We start from the raw sequence: 19,601 nt of genomic DNA on the forward strand, positions 1-19,601 counted from the left end.
GGCACCTCGGTAGCCAGTTTAGAAGGCTGAAAAGGATGCTGGAAGCACAGCGACGTTCTAAAACCAGCGCTTGAAAAGCATCTGCATACATAAAATGTCCATTTCCCCAAAGCTGAATCTGCATCTTCAGAAGATTGTCAGCTATACGTTTTCGTTCTTTGTTTCCTTTTTTTACGACAAGCTTTCGAGAAATGAACTGTCTATTGTGATGAAGGCTGCGTTAGAAATTGTGCATCTAGCTTAGTTCAATGAAATCGGGAGGTGCACCTGTCTCAAGCGGATGGCTCTTTGCAGGCACACTACGGAAACCTGCGGGCGCAAGTTGGGAGAAGTGACTCTTGCAGAGTGTTGAGCTTCGAGAAGAGGGCTCCGCTCAGGAAGATATTTCCACATGTTGAAGAGTCGCTTTTCGCCCTTTCTTTCCCACATTTTTCCAGTGCGGTTATTGATCGCGTTCAAAATGTTTTCCCAACGTACGTGTTACCTGCAAAATCACAGTGAAACTGTTATGCCGAAAAGATTCCTAATAGTTATTGTATTAGAATAGCTCTCCAATTTCTTAGCCTTCGTACACGCAATGTTTAAGGAAACGCTAGAGTAAATGAAACTGTAAATAGACAGGAGCTCTTCTTAGTTTTCATACAAGTTATGATGGCTGCAGCTCCTATCTGCGTCCGGGTGACCGGAGCCAAGGGATTATCTGCGGAACCTTTGATTTATCTCTCGGGCAAGGAGCTAGATACGCCCTTTTCATCTCGGTTTGATCACACCTGTGCATTAAAACGCAGTGCTCGGTACCATCGAGGTGTAAGAGGTTCAAGGATGAGCGGGAAACTTTGTTAATAAGGAGACGGGCACCGCCCAACGTGGGGCTCGAACCCACGACCCTGAGATTAAGAGTCTCATGCTCTACCGACTGAGCTAGCCGGGCGCCGGTGGAGCTGGTGGTTAACTTGTCCCTGTTGACGGCAATTTGACAAGGTATACTTCCTGGCTTTTCATCATGTGCTGACCGGATTCGAGAGTAGCACACCCTGTTCTTTGTTGATTACTGTACCTCCAGCAGCGCAAATGTCAGTAATCATTGAAATGTACGACCTACAATCTCCTCAGCATGCCCGCGTGGACTCCTCAGTGATCATCCTTCTACGTTCTGCTGTAGTTTTCATGCAAGTGAAAACCGTGCTCCAAATAACAGCGGCACAGTTGTATCCTGCGGTAAGCATTCTTCTAATTCCATCGTTTTGCTCCAGGTAAAAGGTAGCGCATCATAGTGTTGATATTCCAAGGTTTCAGAGTCCGTATTGGATGGCTTGGATGCAGACATCGCTCAGAGCTCCCAGTATGATTTTCCCGAGTTCAGTTTTGCAGTGTTTTAGTGCTTTACTACTTCCAGTGGGCCTTTGAATGCTCTGCTAAGTAGAGACGTGACATAATTACTAATGCGACCGAGTGTGCTGGCTGTTCCTGGTTCGTAATGATTAACGCGAGAAATCAATATAAACATAACTGCTTCGATTTCGAGGTTCAGTTGAAGCTTTCAAAGAAACTATCAAAGACCTCAGAACAACCGAAGACACATTTGGTCATCTCCGTATTGGTGAAGATTAAAGAGTCCCGCAAGTGTCAAGCTTGCACAAACACACACGAGAGAGAAACTCAGGACAGAATTTAAAGAAAGGGAGATGCAGACTATTTGAAGGCACTTTGCTAACCCAATGGCATGCTTATGAATCGTGCATAGGACACATGTAGCAGAGGATGGTTTCGATCCATCGACCTCTGGGTTATGGGCCCAGCACGCTTCCGCTGCGCCACTCTGCTGACGGCCTCTCTGCGTGTGGCGCACAACTGCTCTTTTTATTTCCTACATAAGTGATGAAAGAGTTGAAAGTTTCAACGACAAACGCAGACGTCACTTTGAGCGCTTGGTGTTGTAGCACAAATCATCACATGCTGCTCTACACTGGATTATAAAAGCCGACACATTTTCCAAACATTTTAATGCTGGAGTCACACTGTAGTATTAATAACAGTGCGATACTCGAGGAGCGTAGTGGGATCGCGGTGGCTCATCAGACCGCCCCGGGACGGGGGGCCCGCGTCAGGATGGCCGAGCGGTCTAAGGCGCTGCGTTCAGGTCGCAGTCTCCCCTGGAGGCGTGGGTTCGAATCCCACTCCTGACAAAAAGCTTGCTCAGTGCCGTCTCCAGTCGGGTGCAAATGGGTGAAGCAGCCTGCCGCAGGGAACGTGCGCCGATAGGCGTAGGTGTATCCCCTGCCTCTTCCGATTTAGCTCGTGCTCCATAGGATGGAAGCGGATGCTCTGGCTTTTTGACTCGAATATAACCTGATCACAACAGAAGGCCGTGCAGCCCAGTGCTGGTTTAAGAATGCCTCGTGTCTTCAGGCCCCTATTCCTTCAGGTTACCCCTTTGGAATAGTCGTCCGAAAAAGACGGGAAAGGAAAAGCATGTAAGCTCCCACACACTGCGTTAGCATTAGCGGTTGGAATCTGATGGGAGAAAAGCAACCTGGCTCGCCGTCAAGCAATCCATCCCTGGTCTCCCACGTGACAGGCGGGGATACGCACCACTATACTAACGAGGAGCGCTTGCTTGGCGCTTGAAGACACTTCCTCTTGCGGCTACTACTGTTTCCGGTTTCGTCTTTTCTTTTCATTCCTCCCAGAGGAGCGCATGAAAACGTTTCCATCTGCGCCATCCTCACCCCTCCAATGCTATGGTCCCTGCTCCTCCTGGTGCACTGCAAACACTCATTCAGCCGGTTCTTTCAGTTTGAATACTTAGGTCTTCAAAGGCTGGAAGTAGGGCGCAAGACATGCCAATGCCAAAAGCGTGGCAGTGTGCTTCCAGCTGTGAAATGTCACTGGTGGATGTTGAAGACATTACTTCCAAGGCAGCAGGTCCAAGCGATTTAGCGTTTGTACAAGAAGCAGGAAGAGAGAAACGGCACTCCGCCTTTTTCTGGGCAGGCCGAAGCGACAGGAGAAGGGCGCCGTAGTCGGCAGGATTCGAGCCGACGCGGGGAGACCCCAATGGCTTTCTAGCCCATCGCCTTAACCGCTCGGCCACGACTACAGGGAGCGCCGCCGCCGCCGGCTTGCAATCATTTAACACGGAGGGCGAGGCGGCGGCGGTAACCTTTTTCAATGTCGCTCTCCGCTTCCCCCCAAAAAAAGCCAAATGACATGCTAGCACTCGGACACCCTTCAGAAGACTGAAGGGTGGCTTAAAGCTGGAAGGATTAGGTCTCCCCGTTCCGACGCGACAATCGAACTTCCTTAGGCAGAGAGAAAGCAACATCGAGGAGCGTCAACAAGACTTTAGAAGCTGCGACACACGCCACTTTCAGTCGCAGACACAGCAGTTTTAAAGGCAGGAATCGCCTTTGCGAACGCCATGAGAAACAGAACGCAAGCTCAGGTCCTGCGGTTTAACAAACAGCCTCGGCTTTCAAGCGACATTTCTTTTCTGGAGCGAATTCACTTTCAACTTCAAGAAATTCACACAACTTGCGAAATACGAAATACAAATCTGGCTCATCGCTGCACAAGAAATACCGCCGGCTGGCAAGAAAATGACAACGGTGTTTTTCCTTAACGAAAAACTTCCCATGGAGAAAAACAACGGCTGTGCGTCTCTGTCGGCTTGATTCAGTTTAATGCAAGTATTCATTCTCCTCCTGGAAAATACAGCTTGCGAAAGATGAAATACAATTCTTGGCTTTTCTGGGTGAGTGCAGAAGAAATCCTGCCGGCTGGCAGAAGAATTCCAGCCTTTTTTACTCTTTAACCACAAACTTGCGAATGATACAAAGCAAGCGGGGTGCGTTTCTGTGCAGCTGTTAACTGAACAGCTGCTGCTTCAAGCCCACCCAGGGCTCATTCCGATTTCAACATCATGCCCCCTGAAGGTAGACTGGATTTCTTTGCGAAGCATTCACCTTTTGGACGTTTCAGGAAAGGTGCGTGTCGATGCCAGACTTGAAAAGCTTTCCATACAAAGAAACAACATAGTGCTTTTGATTGATGGGAAACGGCAAGAGCGGTTTGAGCAGCTCCGGCCTCTCAACCGCTTTACAATGTGATCGGCACCTCGGTAGCCAGTTTAGAAGGCTGAAAAGGATGCTGGAAGCACAGCGACGTTCTAAAACCAGCGCTTGAAAAGCATCTGCATACATAAAATGTCCATTTCCCCAAAGCTGAATCTGCATCTTCAGAAGATTGTCAGCTATACGTTTTCGTTCTTTGTTTCCTTTTTTTACGACAAGCTTTCGAGAAATGAACTGTCTATTGTGATGAAGGCTGCGTTAGAAATTGTGCATCTAGCTTAGTTCAATGAAATCGGGAGGTGCACCTGTCTCAAGCGGATGGCTCTTTGCAGGCACACTACGGAAACCTGCGGGCGCAAGTTGGGAGAAGTGACTCTTGCAGAGTGTTGAGCTTCGAGAAGAGGGCTCCGCTCAGGAAGATATTTCCACATGTTGAAGAGTCGCTTTTCGCCCTTTCTTTCCCACATTTTTCCAGTGCGGTTATTGATCGCGTTCAAAATGTTTTCCCAACGTACGTGTTACCTGCAAAATCACAGTGAAACTGTTATGCCGAAAAGATTCCTAATAGTTATTGTATTAGAATAGCTCTCCAATTTCTTAGCCTTCGTACACGCAATGTTTAAGGAAACGCTAGAGTAAATGAAACTGTAAATAGACAGGAGCTCTTCTTAGTTTTCATACAAGTTATGATGGCTGCAGCTCCTATCTGCGTCCGGGTGACCGGAGCCAAGGGATTATCTGCGGAACCTTTGATTTATCTCTCGGGCAAGGAGCTAGATACGCCCTTTTCATCTCGGTTTGATCACACCTGTGCATTAAAACGCAGTGCTCGGTACCATCGAGGTGTAAGAGGTTCAAGGATGAGCGGGAAACTTTGTTAATAAGGAGACGGGCACCGCCCAACGTGGGGCTCGAACCCACGACCCTGAGATTAAGAGTCTCATGCTCTACCGACTGAGCTAGCCGGGCGCCGGTGGAGCTGGTGGTTAACTTGTCCCTGTTGACGGCAATTTGACAAGGTATACTTCCTGGCTTTTCATCATGTGCTGACCGGATTCGAGAGTAGCACACCCTGTTCTTTGTTGATTACTGTACCTCCAGCAGCGCAAATGTCAGTAATCATTGAAATGTACGACCTACAATCTCCTCAGCATGCCCGCGTGGACTCCTCAGTGATCATCCTTCTACGTTCTGCTGTAGTTTTCATGCAAGTGAAAACCGTGCTCCAAATAACAGCGGCACAGTTGTATCCTGCGGTAAGCATTCTTCTAATTCCATCGTTTTGCTCCAGGTAAAAGGTAGCGCATCATAGTGTTGATATTCCAAGGTTTCAGAGTCCGTATTGGATGGCTTGGATGCAGACATCGCTCAGAGCTCCCAGTATGATTTTCCCGAGTTCAGTTTTGCAGTGTTTTAGTGCTTTACTACTTCCAGTGGGCCTTTGAATGCTCTGCTAAGTAGAGACGTGACATAATTACTAATGCGACCGAGTGTGCTGGCTGTTCCTGGTTCGTAATGATTAACGCGAGAAATCAATATAAACATAACTGCTTCGATTTCGAGGTTCAGTTGAAGCTTTCAAAGAAACTATCAAAGACCTCAGAACAACCGAAGACACATTTGGTCATCTCCGTATTGGTGAAGATTAAAGAGTCCCGCAAGTGTCAAGCTTGCACAAACACACACGAGAGAGAAACTCAGGACAGAATTTAAAGAAAGGGAGATGCAGACTATTTGAAGGCACTTTGCTAACCCAATGGCATGCTTATGAATCGTGCATAGGACACATGTAGCAGAGGATGGTTTCGATCCATCGACCTCTGGGTTATGGGCCCAGCACGCTTCCGCTGCGCCACTCTGCTGACGGCCTCTCTGCGTGTGGCGCACAACTGCTCTTTTTATTTCCTACATAAGTGATGAAAGAGTTGAAAGTTTCAACGACAAACGCAGACGTCACTTTGAGCGCTTGGTGTTGTAGCACAAATCATCACATGCTGCTCTACACTGGATTATAAAAGCCGACACATTTTCCAAACATTTTAATGCTGGAGTCACACTGTAGTATTAATAACAGTGCGATACTCGAGGAGCGTAGTGGGATCGCGGTGGCTCATCAGACCGCCCCGGGACGGGGGGCCCGCGTCAGGATGGCCGAGCGGTCTAAGGCGCTGCGTTCAGGTCGCAGTCTCCCCTGGAGGCGTGGGTTCGAATCCCACTCCTGACAAAAAGCTTGCTCAGTGCCGTCTCCAGTCGGGTGCAAATGGGTGAAGCAGCCTGCCGCAGGGAACGTGCGCCGATAGGCGTAGGTGTATCCCCTGCCTCTTCCGATTTAGCTCGTGCTCCATAGGATGGAAGCGGATGCTCTGGCTTTTTGACTCGAATATAACCTGATCACAACAGAAGGCCGTGCAGCCCAGTGCTGGTTTAAGAATGCCTCGTGTCTTCAGGCCCCTATTCCTTCAGGTTACCCCTTTGGAATAGTCGTCCGAAAAAGACGGGAAAGGAAAAGCATGTAAGCTCCCACACACTGCGTTAGCATTAGCGGTTGGAATCTGATGGGAGAAAAGCAACCTGGCTCGCCGTCAAGCAATCCATCCCTGGTCTCCCACGTGACAGGCGGGGATACGCACCACTATACTAACGAGGAGCGCTTGCTTGGCGCTTGAAGACACTTCCTCTTGCGGCTACTACTGTTTCCGGTTTCGTCTTTTCTTTTCATTCCTCCCAGAGGAGCGCATGAAAACGTTTCCATCTGCGCCATCCTCACCCCTCCAATGCTATGGTCCCTGCTCCTCCTGGTGCACTGCAAACACTCATTCAGCCGGTTCTTTCAGTTTGAATACTTAGGTCTTCAAAGGCTGGAAGTAGGGCGCAAGACATGCCAATGCCAAAAGCGTGGCAGTGTGCTTCCAGCTGTGAAATGTCACTGGTGGATGTTGAAGACATTACTTCCAAGGCAGCAGGTCCAAGCGATTTAGCGTTTGTACAAGAAGCAGGAAGAGAGAAACGGCACTCCGCCTTTTTCTGGGCAGGCCGAAGCGACAGGAGAAGGGCGCCGTAGTCGGCAGGATTCGAGCCGACGCGGGGAGACCCCAATGGCTTTCTAGCCCATCGCCTTAACCGCTCGGCCACGACTACAGGGAGCGCCGCCGCCGCCGGCTTGCAATCATTTAACACGGAGGGCGAGGCGGCGGCGGTAACCTTTTTCAATGTCGCTCTCCGCTTCCCCCCAAAAAAAGCCAAATGACATGCTAGCACTCGGACACCCTTCAGAAGACTGAAGGGTGGCTTAAAGCTGGAAGGATTAGGTCTCCCCGTTCCGACGCGACAATCGAACTTCCTTAGGCAGAGAGAAAGCAACATCGAGGAGCGTCAACAAGACTTTAGAAGCTGCGACACACGCCACTTTCAGTCGCAGACACAGCAGTTTTAAAGGCAGGAATCGCCTTTGCGAACGCCATGAGAAACAGAACGCAAGCTCAGGTCCTGCGGTTTAACAAACAGCCTCGGCTTTCAAGCGACATTTCTTTTCTGGAGCGAATTCACTTTCAACTTCAAGAAATTCACACAACTTGCGAAATACGAAATACAAATCTGGCTCATCGCTGCACAAGAAATACCGCCGGCTGGCAAGAAAATGACAACGGTGTTTTTCCTTAACGAAAAACTTCCCATGGAGAAAAACAACGGCTGTGCGTCTCTGTCGGCTTGATTCAGTTTAATGCAAGTATTCATTCTCCTCCTGGAAAATACAGCTTGCGAAAGATGAAATACAATTCTTGGCTTTTCTGGGTGAGTGCAGAAGAAATCCTGCCGGCTGGCAGAAGAATTCCAGCCTTTTTTACTCTTTAACCACAAACTTGCGAATGATACAAAGCAAGCGGGGTGCGTTTCTGTGCAGCTGTTAACTGAACAGCTGCTGCTTCAAGCCCACCCAGGGCTCATTCCGATTTCAACATCATGCCCCCTGAAGGTAGACTGGATTTCTTTGCGAAGCATTCACCTTTTGGACGTTTCAGGAAAGGTGCGTGTCGATGCCAGACTTGAAAAGCTTTCCATACAAAGAAACAACATAGTGCTTTTGATTGATGGGAAACGGCAAGAGCGGTTTGAGCAGCTCCGGCCTCTCAACCGCTTTACAATGTGATCGGCACCTCGGTAGCCAGTTTAGAAGGCTGAAAAGGATGCTGGAAGCACAGCGACGTTCTAAAACCAGCGCTTGAAAAGCATCTGCATACATAAAATGTCCATTTCCCCAAAGCTGAATCTGCATCTTCAGAAGATTGTCAGCTATACGTTTTCGTTCTTTGTTTCCTTTTTTTACGACAAGCTTTCGAGAAATGAACTGTCTATTGTGATGAAGGCTGCGTTAGAAATTGTGCATCTAGCTTAGTTCAATGAAATCGGGAGGTGCACCTGTCTCAAGCGGATGGCTCTTTGCAGGCACACTACGGAAACCTGCGGGCGCAAGTTGGGAGAAGTGACTCTTGCAGAGTGTTGAGCTTCGAGAAGAGGGCTCCGCTCAGGAAGATATTTCCACATGTTGAAGAGTCGCTTTTCGCCCTTTCTTTCCCACATTTTTCCAGTGCGGTTATTGATCGCGTTCAAAATGTTTTCCCAACGTACGTGTTACCTGCAAAATCACAGTGAAACTGTTATGCCGAAAAGATTCCTAATAGTTATTGTATTAGAATAGCTCTCCAATTTCTTAGCCTTCGTACACGCAATGTTTAAGGAAACGCTAGAGTAAATGAAACTGTAAATAGACAGGAGCTCTTCTTAGTTTTCATACAAGTTATGATGGCTGCAGCTCCTATCTGCGTCCGGGTGACCGGAGCCAAGGGATTATCTGCGGAACCTTTGATTTATCTCTCGGGCAAGGAGCTAGATACGCCCTTTTCATCTCGGTTTGATCACACCTGTGCATTAAAACGCAGTGCTCGGTACCATCGAGGTGTAAGAGGTTCAAGGATGAGCGGGAAACTTTGTTAATAAGGAGACGGGCACCGCCCAACGTGGGGCTCGAACCCACGACCCTGAGATTAAGAGTCTCATGCTCTACCGACTGAGCTAGCCGGGCGCCGGTGGAGCTGGTGGTTAACTTGTCCCTGTTGACGGCAATTTGACAAGGTATACTTCCTGGCTTTTCATCATGTGCTGACCGGATTCGAGAGTAGCACACCCTGTTCTTTGTTGATTACTGTACCTCCAGCAGCGCAAATGTCAGTAATCATTGAAATGTACGACCTACAATCTCCTCAGCATGCCCGCGTGGACTCCTCAGTGATCATCCTTCTACGTTCTGCTGTAGTTTTCATGCAAGTGAAAACCGTGCTCCAAATAACAGCGGCACAGTTGTATCCTGCGGTAAGCATTCTTCTAATTCCATCGTTTTGCTCCAGGTAAAAGGTAGCGCATCATACGGTTGATATTCCAAGGTTTCAGAGTCCGTATTGGATGGCTTGGATGCAGACATCGCTCAGAGCTCCCAGTATGATTTTCCCGAGTTCAGTTTTGCAGTGTTTTAGTGCTTTACTACTTCCAGTGGGCCTTTGAATGCTCTGCTAAGTAGAGACGTGACATAATTACTAATGCGACCGAGTGTGCTGGCTGTTCCTGGTTCGTAATGATTAACGCGAGAAATCAATATAAACATAACTGCTTCGATTTCGAGGTTCAGTTGAAGCTTTCAAAGAAACTATCAAAGACCTCAGAACAACCGAAGACACATTTGGTCATCTCCGTATTGGTGAAGATTAAAGAGTCCCGCAAGTGTCAAGCTTGCACAAACACACACGAGAGAGAAACTCAGGACAGAATTTAAAGAAAGGGAGATGCAGACTATTTGAAGGCACTTTGCTAACCCAATGGCATGCTTATGAATCGTGCATAGGACACATGTAGCAGAGGATGGTTTCGATCCATCGACCTCTGGGTTATGGGCCCAGCACGCTTCCGCTGCGCCACTCTGCTGACGGCCTCTCTGCGTGTGGCGCACAACTGCTCTTTTTATTTCCTACATAAGTGATGAAAGAGTTGAAAGTTTCAACGACAAACGCAGACGTCACTTTGAGCGCTTGGTGTTGTAGCACAAATCATCACATGCTGCTCTACACTGGATTATAAAAGCCGACACATTTTCCAAACATTTTAATGCTGGAGTCACACTGTAGTATTAATAACAGTGCGATACTCGAGGAGCGTAGTGGGATCGCGGTGGCTCATCAGACCGCCCCGGGACGGGGGGCCCGCGTCAGGATGGCCGAGCGGTCTAAGGCGCTGCGTTCAGGTCGCAGTCTCCCCTGGAGGCGTGGGTTCGAATCCCACTCCTGACAAAAAGCTTGCTCAGTGCCGTCTCCAGTCGGGTGCAAATGGGTGAAGCAGCCTGCCGCAGGGAACGTGCGCCGATAGGCGTAGGTGTATCCCCTGCCTCTTCCGATTTAGCTCGTGCTCCATAGGATGGAAGCGGATGCTCTGGCTTTTTGACTCGAATATAACCTGATCACAACAGAAGGCCGTGCAGCCCAGTGCTGGTTTAAGAATGCCTCGTGTCTTCAGGCCCCTATTCCTTCAGGTTACCCCTTTGGAATAGTCGTCCGAAAAAGACGGGAAAGGAAAAGCATGTAAGCTCCCACACACTGCGTTAGCATTAGCGGTTGGAATCTGATGGGAGAAAAGCAACCTGGCTCGCCGTCAAGCAATCCATCCCTGGTCTCCCACGTGACAGGCGGGGATACGCACCACTATACTAACGAGGAGCGCTTGCTTGGCGCTTGAAGACACTTCCTCTTGCGGCTACTACTGTTTCCGGTTTCGTCTTTTCTTTTCATTCCTCCCAGAGGAGCGCATGAAAACGTTTCCATCTGCGCCATCCTCACCCCTCCAATGCTATGGTCCCTGCTCCTCCTGGTGCACTGCAAACACTCATTCAGCCGGTTCTTTCAGTTTGAATACTTAGGTCTTCAAAGGCTGGAAGTAGGGCGCAAGACATGCCAATGCCAAAAGCGTGGCAGTGTGCTTCCAGCTGTGAAATGTCACTGGTGGATGTTGAAGACATTACTTCCAAGGCAGCAGGTCCAAGCGATTTAGCGTTTGTACAAGAAGCAGGAAGAGAGAAACGGCACTCCGCCTTTTTCTGGGCAGGCCGAAGCGACAGGAGAAGGGCGCCGTAGTCGGCAGGATTCGAGCCGACGCGGGGAGACCCCAATGGCTTTCTAGCCCATCGCCTTAACCGCTCGGCCACGACTACAGGGAGCGCCGCCGCCGCCGGCTTGCAATCATTTAACACGGAGGGCGAGGCGGCGGCGGTAACCTTTTTCAATGTCGCTCTCCGCTTCCCCCCAAAAAAAGCCAAATGACATGCTAGCACTCGGACACCCTTCAGAAGACTGAAGGGTGGCTTAAAGCTGGAAGGATTAGGTCTCCCCGTTCCGACGCGACAATCGAACTTCCTTAGGCAGAGAGAAAGCAACATCGAGGAGCGTCAACAAGACTTTAGAAGCTGCGACACACGCCACTTTCAGTCGCAGACACAGCAGTTTTAAAGGCAGGAATCGCCTTTGCGAACGCCATGAGAAACAGAACGCAAGCTCAGGTCCTGCGGTTTAACAAACAGCCTCGGCTTTCAAGCGACATTTCTTTTCTGGAGCGAATTCACTTTCAACTTCAAGAAATTCACACAACTTGCGAAATACGAAATACAAATCTGGCTCATCGCTGCACAAGAAATACCGCCGGCTGGCAAGAAAATGACAACGGTGTTTTTCCTTAACGAAAAACTTCCCATGGAGAAAAACAACGGCTGTGCGTCTCTGTCGGCTTGATTCAGTTTAATGCAAGTATTCATTCTCCTCCTGGAAAATACAGCTTGCGAAAGATGAAATACAATTCTTGGCTTTTCTGGGTGAGTGCAGAAGAAATCCTGCCGGCTGGCAGAAGAATTCCAGCCTTTTTTACTCTTTAACCACAAACTTGCGAATGATACAAAGCAAGCGGGGTGCGTTTCTGTGCAGCTGTTAACTGAACAGCTGCTGCTTCAAGCCCACCCAGGGCTCATTCCGATTTCAACATCATGCCCCCTGAAGGTAGACTGGATTTCTTTGCGAAGCATTCACCTTTTGGACGTTTCAGGAAAGGTGCGTGTCGATGCCAGACTTGAAAAGCTTTCCATACAAAGAAACAACATAGTGCTTTTGATTGATGGGAAACGGCAAGAGCGGTTTGAGCAGCTCCGGCCTCTCAACCGCTTTACAATGTGATCGGCACCTCGGTAGCCAGTTTAGAAGGCTGAAAAGGATGCTGGAAGCACAGCGACGTTCTAAAACCAGCGCTTGAAAAGCATCTGCATACATAAAATGTCCATTTCCCCAAAGCTGAATCTGCATCTTCAGAAGATTGTCAGCTATACGTTTTCGTTCTTTGTTTCCTTTTTTTACGACAAGCTTTCGAGAAATGAACTGTCTATTGTGATGAAGGCTGCGTTAGAAATTGTGCATCTAGCTTAGTTCAATGAAATCGGGAGGTGCACCTGTCTCAAGCGGATGGCTCTTTGCAGGCACACTACGGAAACCTGCGGGCGCAAGTTGGGAGAAGTGACTCTTGCAGAGTGTTGAGCTTCGAGAAGAGGGCTCCGCTCAGGAAGATATTTCCACATGTTGAAGAGTCGCTTTTCGCCCTTTCTTTCCCACATTTTTCCAGTGCGGTTATTGATCGCGTTCAAAATGTTTTCCCAACGTACGTGTTACCAGCAAAATCACAGTGAAACTGTTATGCCGAAAAGATTCCTAATAGTTATTGTATTAGAATAGCTCTCCAATTTCTTAGCCTTCGTACACGCAATGTTTAAGGAAACGCTAGAGTAAATGAAACTGTAAATAGACAGGAGCTCTTCTTAGTTTTCATACAAGTTATGATGGCTGCAGCTCCTATCTGCGTCCGGGTGACCGGAGCCAAGGGATTATCTGCGGAACCTTTGATTTATCTCTCGGGCAAGGAGCTAGATACGCCCTTTTCATCTCGGTTTGATCACACCTGTGCATTAAAACGCAGTGCTCGGTACCATCGAGGTGTAAGAGGTTCAAGGATGAGCGGGAAACTTTGTTAATAAGGAGACGGGCACCGCCCAACGTGGGGCTCGAACCCACGACCCTGAGATTAAGAGTCTCATGCTCTACCGACTGAGCTAGCCGGGCGCCGGTGGAGCTGGTGGTTAACTTGTCCCTGTTGACGGCAATTTGACAAGGTATACTTCCTGGCTTTTCATCATGTGCTGACCGGATTCGAGAGTAGCACACCCTGTTCTTTGTTGATTACTGTACCTCCAGCAGCGCAAATGTCAGTAATCATTGAAATGTACGACCTACAATCTCCTCAGCATGCCCGCGTGGACTCCTCAGTGATCATCCTTCTACGTTCTGCTGTAGTTTTCATGCAAGTGAAAACCGTGCTCCAAATAACAGCGGCACAGTTGTATCCTGCGGTAAGCATTCTTCTAATTCCATCGTTTTGCTCCAGGTAAAAGGTAGCGCATCATAGTGTTGATATTCCAAGGTTTCAGAGTCCGTATTGGATGGCTTGGATGCAGACATCGCTCAGAGCTCCCAGTATGATTTTCCCGAGTTCAGTTTTGCAGTGTTTTAGTGCTTTACTACTTCCAGTGGGCCTTTGAATGCTCTGCTAAGTAGAGACGTGACATAATTACTAATGCGACCGAGTGTGCTGGCTGTTCCTGGTTCGTAATGATTAACGCGAGAAATCAATATAAACATAACTGCTTCGATTTCGAGGTTCAGTTGAAGCTTTCAAAGAAACTATCAAAGACCTCAGAACAACCGAAGACACATTTGGTCATCTCCGTATTGGTGAAGATTAAAGAGTCCCGCAAGTGTCAAGCTTGCACAAACACACACGAGAGAGAAACTCAGGACAGAATTTAAAGAAAGGGAGATGCAGACTATTTGAAGGCACTTTGCTAACCCAATGGCATGCTTATGAATCGTGCATAGGACACATGTAGCAGAGGATGGTTTCGATCCATCGACCTCTGGGTTATGGGCCCAGCACGCTTCCGCTGCGCCACTCTGCTGACGGCCTCTCTGCGTGTGGCGCACAACTGCTCTTTTTATTTCCTACATAAGTGATGAAAGAGTTGAAAGTTTCAACGACAAACGCAGACGTCACTTTGAGCGCTTGGTGTTGTAGCACAAATCATCACATGCTGCTCTACACTGGATTATAAAAGCCGACACATTTTCCAAACATTTTAATGCTGGAGTCACACTGTAGTATTAATAACAGTGCGATACTCGAGGAGCGTAGTGGGATCGCGGTGGCTCATCAGACCGCCCCGGGACGGGGGGCCCGCGTCAGGATGGCCGAGCGGTCTAAGGCGCTGCGTTCAGGTCGCAGTCTCCCCTGGAGGCGTGGGTTCGAATCCCACTCCTGACAAAAAGCTTGCTCAGTGCCGTCTCCAGTCGGGTGCAAATGGGTGAAGCAGCCTGCCGCAGGGAACGTGCGCCGATAGGCGTAGGTGTATCCCCTGCCTCTTCCGATTTAGCTCGTGCTCCATAGGATGGAAGCGGATGCTCTGGCTTTTTGACTCGAATATAACCTGATCACAACAGAAGGCCGTGCAGCCCAGTGCTGGTTTAAGAATGCCTCGTGTCTTCAGGCCCCTATTCCTTCAGGTTACCCCTTTGGAATAGTCGTCCGAAAAAGACGGGAAAGGAAAAGCATGTAAGCTCCCACACACTGCGTTAGCATTAGCGGTTGGAATCTGATGGGAGAAAAGCAACCTGGCTCGCCGTCAAGCAATCCATCCCTGGTCTCCCACGTGACAGGCGGGGATACGCACCACTATACTAACGAGGAGCGCTTGCTTGGCGCTTGAAGACACTTCCTCTTGCGGCTACTACTGTTTCCGGTTTCGTCTTTTCTTTTCATTCCTCCCAGAGGAGCGCATGAAAACGTTTCCATCTGCGCCATCCTCACCCCTCCAATGCTATGGTCCCTGCTCCTCCTGGTGCACTGCAAACACTCATTCAGCCGGTTCTTTCAGTTTGAATACTTAGGTCTTCAAAGGCTGGAAGTAGGGCGCAAGACATGCCAATGCCAAAAGCGTGGCAGTGTGCTTCCAGCTGTGAAATGTCACTGGTGGATGTTGAAGACATTACTTCCAAGGCAGCAGGTCCAAGCGATTTAGCGTTTGTACAAGAAGCAGGAAGAGAGAAACGGCACTCCGCCTTTTTCTGGGCAGGCCGAAGCGACAGGAGAAGGGCGCCGTAGTCGGCAGGATTCGAGCCGACGCGGGGAGACCCCAATGGCTTTCTAGCCCATCGCCTTAACCGCTCGGCCACGACTACAGGGAGCGCCGCCGCCGCCGGCTTGCAATCATTTAACACGGAGGGCGAGGCGGCGGCGGTAACCTTTTTCAATGTCGCTCTCCGCTTCCCCCCAAAAAAAGCCAAATGACATGCTAGCACTCGGACACCCTTCAGAAGACTGAAGGGTGGCTTAAAGCTGGAAGGATTAGGTCTCCCCGTTCCGACGCGACAATCGAACTTCCTTAGGCAGAGAGAAAGCAACATCGAGGAGCGTCAACAAGACTTTAGAAGCTGCGACACACGCCACTTTCAGTCGCAGACACAGCAGTTTTAAAGGCAGGAATCGCCTTTGCGAACGCCATGAGAAACAGAACGCAAGCTCAGGTCCTGCGGTTTAACAAACAGCCTCGGCTTTCAAGCGACATTTCTTTTCTGGAGCGAATTCACTTTCAACTTCAAGAAATTCACACAACTTGCGAAATACGAAATACAAATCTGGCTCATCGCTGCACAAGAAATACCGCCGGCTGGCAAGAAAATGACAACGGTGTTTTTCCTTAACGAAAAACTTCCCATGGAGAAAAACAACGGCTGTGCGTCTCTGTCGGCTTGATTCAGTTTAATGCAAGTATTCATTCTCCTCCTGGAAAATACAGCTTGCGAAAGATGAAATACAATTCTTGGCTTTTCTGGGTGAGTGCAGAAGAAATCCTGCCGGCTGGCAGAAGAATTCCAGCCTTTTTTACTCTTTAACCACAAACTTGCGAATGATACAAAGCAAGCGGGGTGCGTTTCTGTGCAGCTGTTAACTGAACAGCTGCTGCTTCAAGCCCACCCAGGGCTCATTCCGATTTCAACATCATGCCCCCTGAAGGTAGACTGGATTTCTTTGCGAAGCATTCACCTTTTGGACGTTTCAGGAAAGGTGCGTGTCGATGCCAGACTTGAAAAGCTTTCCATACAAAGAAACAACATAGTGCTTTTGATTGATGGGAAACGGCAAGAGCGGTTTGAGCAGCTCCGGCCTCTCAACCGCTTTACAATGTGATCGGCACCTCGGTAGCCAGTTTAGAAGGCTGAAAAGGATGCTGGAAGCACAGCGACGTTCTAAAACCAGCGCTTGAAAAGCATCTGCATACATAAAATGTCCATTTCCCCAAAGCTGAATCTGCATCTTCAGAAGATTGTCAGCTATACGTTTTCGTTCTTTGTTTCCTTTTTTTACGACAAGCTTTCGAGAAATGAACTGTCTATTGTGATGAAGGCTGCGTTAGAAATTGTGCATCTAGCTTAGTTCAATGAAATCGGGAGGTGCACCTGTCTCAAGCGGATGGCTCTTTGCAGGCACACTACGGAAACCTGCGGGCGCAAGTTGGGAGAAGTGACTCTTGCAGAGTGTTGAGCTTCGAGAAGAGGGCTCCGCTCAGGAAGATATTTCCACATGTTGAAGAGTCGCTTTTCGCCCTTTCTTTCCCACATTTTTCCAGTGCGGTTATTGATCGCGTTCAAAATGTTTTCCCAACGTACGTGTTACCTGCAAAATCACAGTGAAACTGTTATGCCGAAAAGATTCCTAATAGTTATTGTATTAGAATAGCTCTCCAATTTCTTAGCCTTCGTACACGCAATGTTTAAGGAAACGCTAGAGTAAATGAAACTGTAAATAGACAGGAGCTCTTCTTAGTTTTCATACAAGTTATGATGGCTGCAGCTCCTATCTGCGTCCGGGTGACCGGAGCCAAGGGATTATCTGCGGAACCTTTGATTTATCTCTCGGGCAAGGAGCTAGATACGCCCTTTTCATCTCGGTTTGATCACACCTGTGCATTAAAACGCAGTGCTCGGTACCATCGAGGTGTAAGAGGTTCAAGGATGAGCGGGAAACTTTGTTAATAAGGAGACGGGCACCGCCCAACGTGGGGCTCGAACCCACGACCCTGAGATTAAGAGTCTCATGCTCTACCGACTGAGCTAGCCGGGCGCCGGTGGAGCTGGGGGTTAACTTGTCCCTGTTGACGGCAATTTGACAAGGTATACTTCCTGGCTTTTCATCATGTGCTGACCGGATTCGAGAGTAGCACACCCTGTTCTTTGTTGATTACTGTACCTCCAGCAGCGCAAATGTCAGTAATCATTGAAATGTACGACCTACAATCTCCTCAGCATGCCCGCGTGGACTCCTCAGTGATCATCCTTCTACGTTCTGCTGTAGTTTTCATGCAAGTGAAAACCGTGCTCCAAATAACAGCGGCACAGTTGTATCCTGCGGTAAGCATTCTTCTAATTCCATCGTTTTGCTCCAGGTAAAAGGTAGCGCATCATAGTGTTGATATTCCAAGGTTTCAGAGTCCGTATTGGATGGCTTGGATGCAGACATCGCTCAGAGCTCCCAGTATGATTTTCCCGAGTTCAGTTTTGCAGTGTTTTAGTGCTTTACTACTTCCAGTGGGCCTTTGAATGCTCTGCTAAGTAGAGACGTGACATAATTACTAATGCGACCGAGTGTGCTGGCTGTTCCTGGTTCGTAATGATTAACGCGAGAAATCAATATAAACATAACTGCTTCGATTTCGAGGTTCAGTTGAAGCTTTCAAAGAAACTATCAAAGACCTCAGAACAACCGAAGACACATTTGGTCATCTCCGTATTGGTGAAGATTAAAGAGTCCCGCAAGTGTCAAGCTTGCACAAACACACACGAGAGAGAAACTCAGGACAGAATTTAAAGAAAGGGAGATGCAGACTATTTGAAGGCACTTTGCTAACCCAATGGCATGCTTATGAATCGTGCATAGGACACATGTAGCAGAGGATGGTTTCGATCCATCGACCTCTGGGTTATGGGCCCAGCACGCTTCCGCTGCGCCACTCTGCTGACGGCCTCTCTGCGTGTGGCGCACAACTGCTCTTTTTATTTCCTACATAAGTGATGAAAGAGTTGAAAGTTTCAACGACAAACGCAGACGTCACTTTGAGCGCTTGGTGTTGTAGCACAAATCATCACATGCTGCTCTACACTGGATTATAAAAGCCGACACATTTTCCAAACATTTTAATGCTGGAGTCACACTGTAGTATTAATAACAGTGCGATACTCGAGGAGCGTAGTGGGATCGCGGTGGCTCATCAGACCGCCCCGGGACGGGGGGCCCGCGTCAGGATGGCCGAGCGGTCTAAGGCGCTGCGTTCAGGTCGCAGTCTCCCCTGGAGGCGTGGGTTCGAATCCCACTCCTGACAAAAAGCTTGCTCAGTGCCGTCTCCAGTCGGGTGCAAATGGGTGAAGCAGCCTGCCGCAGGGAACGTGCGCCGATAGGCGTAGGTGTATCCCCTGCCTCTTCCGATTTAGCTCGTGCTCCATAGGATGGAAGCGGATGCTCTGGCTTTTTGACTCGAATATAACCTGATCACAACAGAAGGCCGTGCAGCCCAGTGCTGGTTTAAGAATGCCTCGTGTCTTCAGGCCCCTATTCCTTCAGGTTACCCCTTTGGAATAGTCGTCCGAAAAAGACGGGAAAGGAAAAGCATGTAAGCTCCCACACACTGCGTTAGCATTAGCGGTTGGAATCTGATGGGAGAAAAGCAACCTGGCTCGCCGTCAAGCAATCCATCCCTGGTCTCCCACGTGACAGGCGGGGATACGCACCACTATACTAACGAGGAGCGCTTGCTTGGCGCTTGAAGACACTTCCTCTTGCGGCTACTACTGTTTCCGGTTTCGTCTTTTCTTTTCATTCCTCCCAGAGGAGCGCATGAAAACGTTTCCATCTGCGCCATCCTCACCCCTCCAATGCTATGGTCCCTGCTCCTCCTGGTGCACTGCAAACACTCATTCAGCCGGTTCTTTCAGTTTGAATACTTAGGTCTTCAAAGGCTGGAAGTAGGGCGCAAGACATGCCAATGCCAAAAGCGTGGCAGTGTGCTTCCAGCTGTGAAATGTCACTGGTGGATGTTGAAGACATTACTTCCAAGGCAGCAGGTCCAAGCGATTTAGCGTTTGTACAAGAAGCAGGAAGAGAGAAACGGCACTCCGCCTTTTTCTGGGCAGGCCGAAGCGACAGGAGAAGGGCGCCGTAGTCGGCAGGATTCGAGCCGACGCGGGGAGACCCCAATGGCTTTCTAGCCCATCGCCTTAACCGCTCGGCCACGACTACAGGGAGCGCCGCCGCCGCCGGCTTGCAATCATTTAACACGGAGGGCGAGGCGGCGGC

General features: G+C 49.0%; 15 non-coding genes across 15 annotated transcripts; 5 read left to right on the forward strand and 10 right to left on the reverse strand.

Annotated features, from left to right (window-relative positions):
• Positions 1–858: 858 nt before the first annotated feature.
• trnak-cuu (transfer RNA lysine (anticodon CUU)) lies at positions 859–931 on the reverse strand. Its single transcript has one exon. It is a non-coding gene; the product is annotated as a tRNA-Lys (tRNA).
• An 821-nt stretch (positions 932–1,752) lies between these two features.
• Positions 1,753–1,824, reverse strand: trnam-cau (transfer RNA methionine (anticodon CAU)). Its single transcript has one exon. It is a non-coding gene; the product is annotated as a tRNA-Met (tRNA).
• Positions 1,825–2,103: 279 nt separating this feature from the next.
• trnal-cag (transfer RNA leucine (anticodon CAG)) lies at positions 2,104–2,186 on the forward strand. The gene has a single exon. It is a non-coding gene; the product is annotated as a tRNA-Leu (tRNA).
• A 2,783-nt stretch (positions 2,187–4,969) lies between these two features.
• trnak-cuu (transfer RNA lysine (anticodon CUU)) lies at positions 4,970–5,042 on the reverse strand. The gene has a single exon. It is a non-coding gene; the product is annotated as a tRNA-Lys (tRNA).
• Positions 5,043–5,863: 821 nt separating this feature from the next.
• On the reverse strand, positions 5,864–5,935 carry trnam-cau (transfer RNA methionine (anticodon CAU)). The gene has a single exon. It is a non-coding gene; the product is annotated as a tRNA-Met (tRNA).
• A 279-nt stretch (positions 5,936–6,214) lies between these two features.
• trnal-cag (transfer RNA leucine (anticodon CAG)) lies at positions 6,215–6,297 on the forward strand. The gene has a single exon. It is a non-coding gene; the product is annotated as a tRNA-Leu (tRNA).
• Positions 6,298–9,080: 2,783 nt separating this feature from the next.
• On the reverse strand, positions 9,081–9,153 carry trnak-cuu (transfer RNA lysine (anticodon CUU)). Its single transcript has one exon. It is a non-coding gene; the product is annotated as a tRNA-Lys (tRNA).
• Positions 9,154–9,974: 821 nt separating this feature from the next.
• trnam-cau (transfer RNA methionine (anticodon CAU)) lies at positions 9,975–10,046 on the reverse strand. The gene has a single exon. It is a non-coding gene; the product is annotated as a tRNA-Met (tRNA).
• Positions 10,047–10,325: 279 nt separating this feature from the next.
• trnal-cag (transfer RNA leucine (anticodon CAG)) lies at positions 10,326–10,408 on the forward strand. Its single transcript has one exon. It is a non-coding gene; the product is annotated as a tRNA-Leu (tRNA).
• Positions 10,409–13,191: 2,783 nt separating this feature from the next.
• On the reverse strand, positions 13,192–13,264 carry trnak-cuu (transfer RNA lysine (anticodon CUU)). The gene has a single exon. It is a non-coding gene; the product is annotated as a tRNA-Lys (tRNA).
• Positions 13,265–14,085: 821 nt separating this feature from the next.
• On the reverse strand, positions 14,086–14,157 carry trnam-cau (transfer RNA methionine (anticodon CAU)). Its single transcript has one exon. It is a non-coding gene; the product is annotated as a tRNA-Met (tRNA).
• A 279-nt stretch (positions 14,158–14,436) lies between these two features.
• On the forward strand, positions 14,437–14,519 carry trnal-cag (transfer RNA leucine (anticodon CAG)). The gene has a single exon. It is a non-coding gene; the product is annotated as a tRNA-Leu (tRNA).
• Positions 14,520–17,302: 2,783 nt separating this feature from the next.
• trnak-cuu (transfer RNA lysine (anticodon CUU)) lies at positions 17,303–17,375 on the reverse strand. The gene has a single exon. It is a non-coding gene; the product is annotated as a tRNA-Lys (tRNA).
• Positions 17,376–18,196: 821 nt separating this feature from the next.
• Positions 18,197–18,268, reverse strand: trnam-cau (transfer RNA methionine (anticodon CAU)). The gene has a single exon. It is a non-coding gene; the product is annotated as a tRNA-Met (tRNA).
• A 279-nt stretch (positions 18,269–18,547) lies between these two features.
• trnal-cag (transfer RNA leucine (anticodon CAG)) lies at positions 18,548–18,630 on the forward strand. The gene has a single exon. It is a non-coding gene; the product is annotated as a tRNA-Leu (tRNA).
• The last annotated feature ends 971 nt before the right edge of the window (positions 18,631–19,601 follow it).

Source organism: Lepisosteus oculatus, unplaced genomic scaffold, assembly GCF_040954835.1.
Source record: "Lepisosteus oculatus isolate fLepOcu1 unplaced genomic scaffold, fLepOcu1.hap2 HAP2_SCAFFOLD_75, whole genome shotgun sequence".
NCBI classification, from domain to species: Eukaryota; Metazoa; Chordata; class Actinopteri; order Semionotiformes; family Lepisosteidae; genus Lepisosteus; species Lepisosteus oculatus.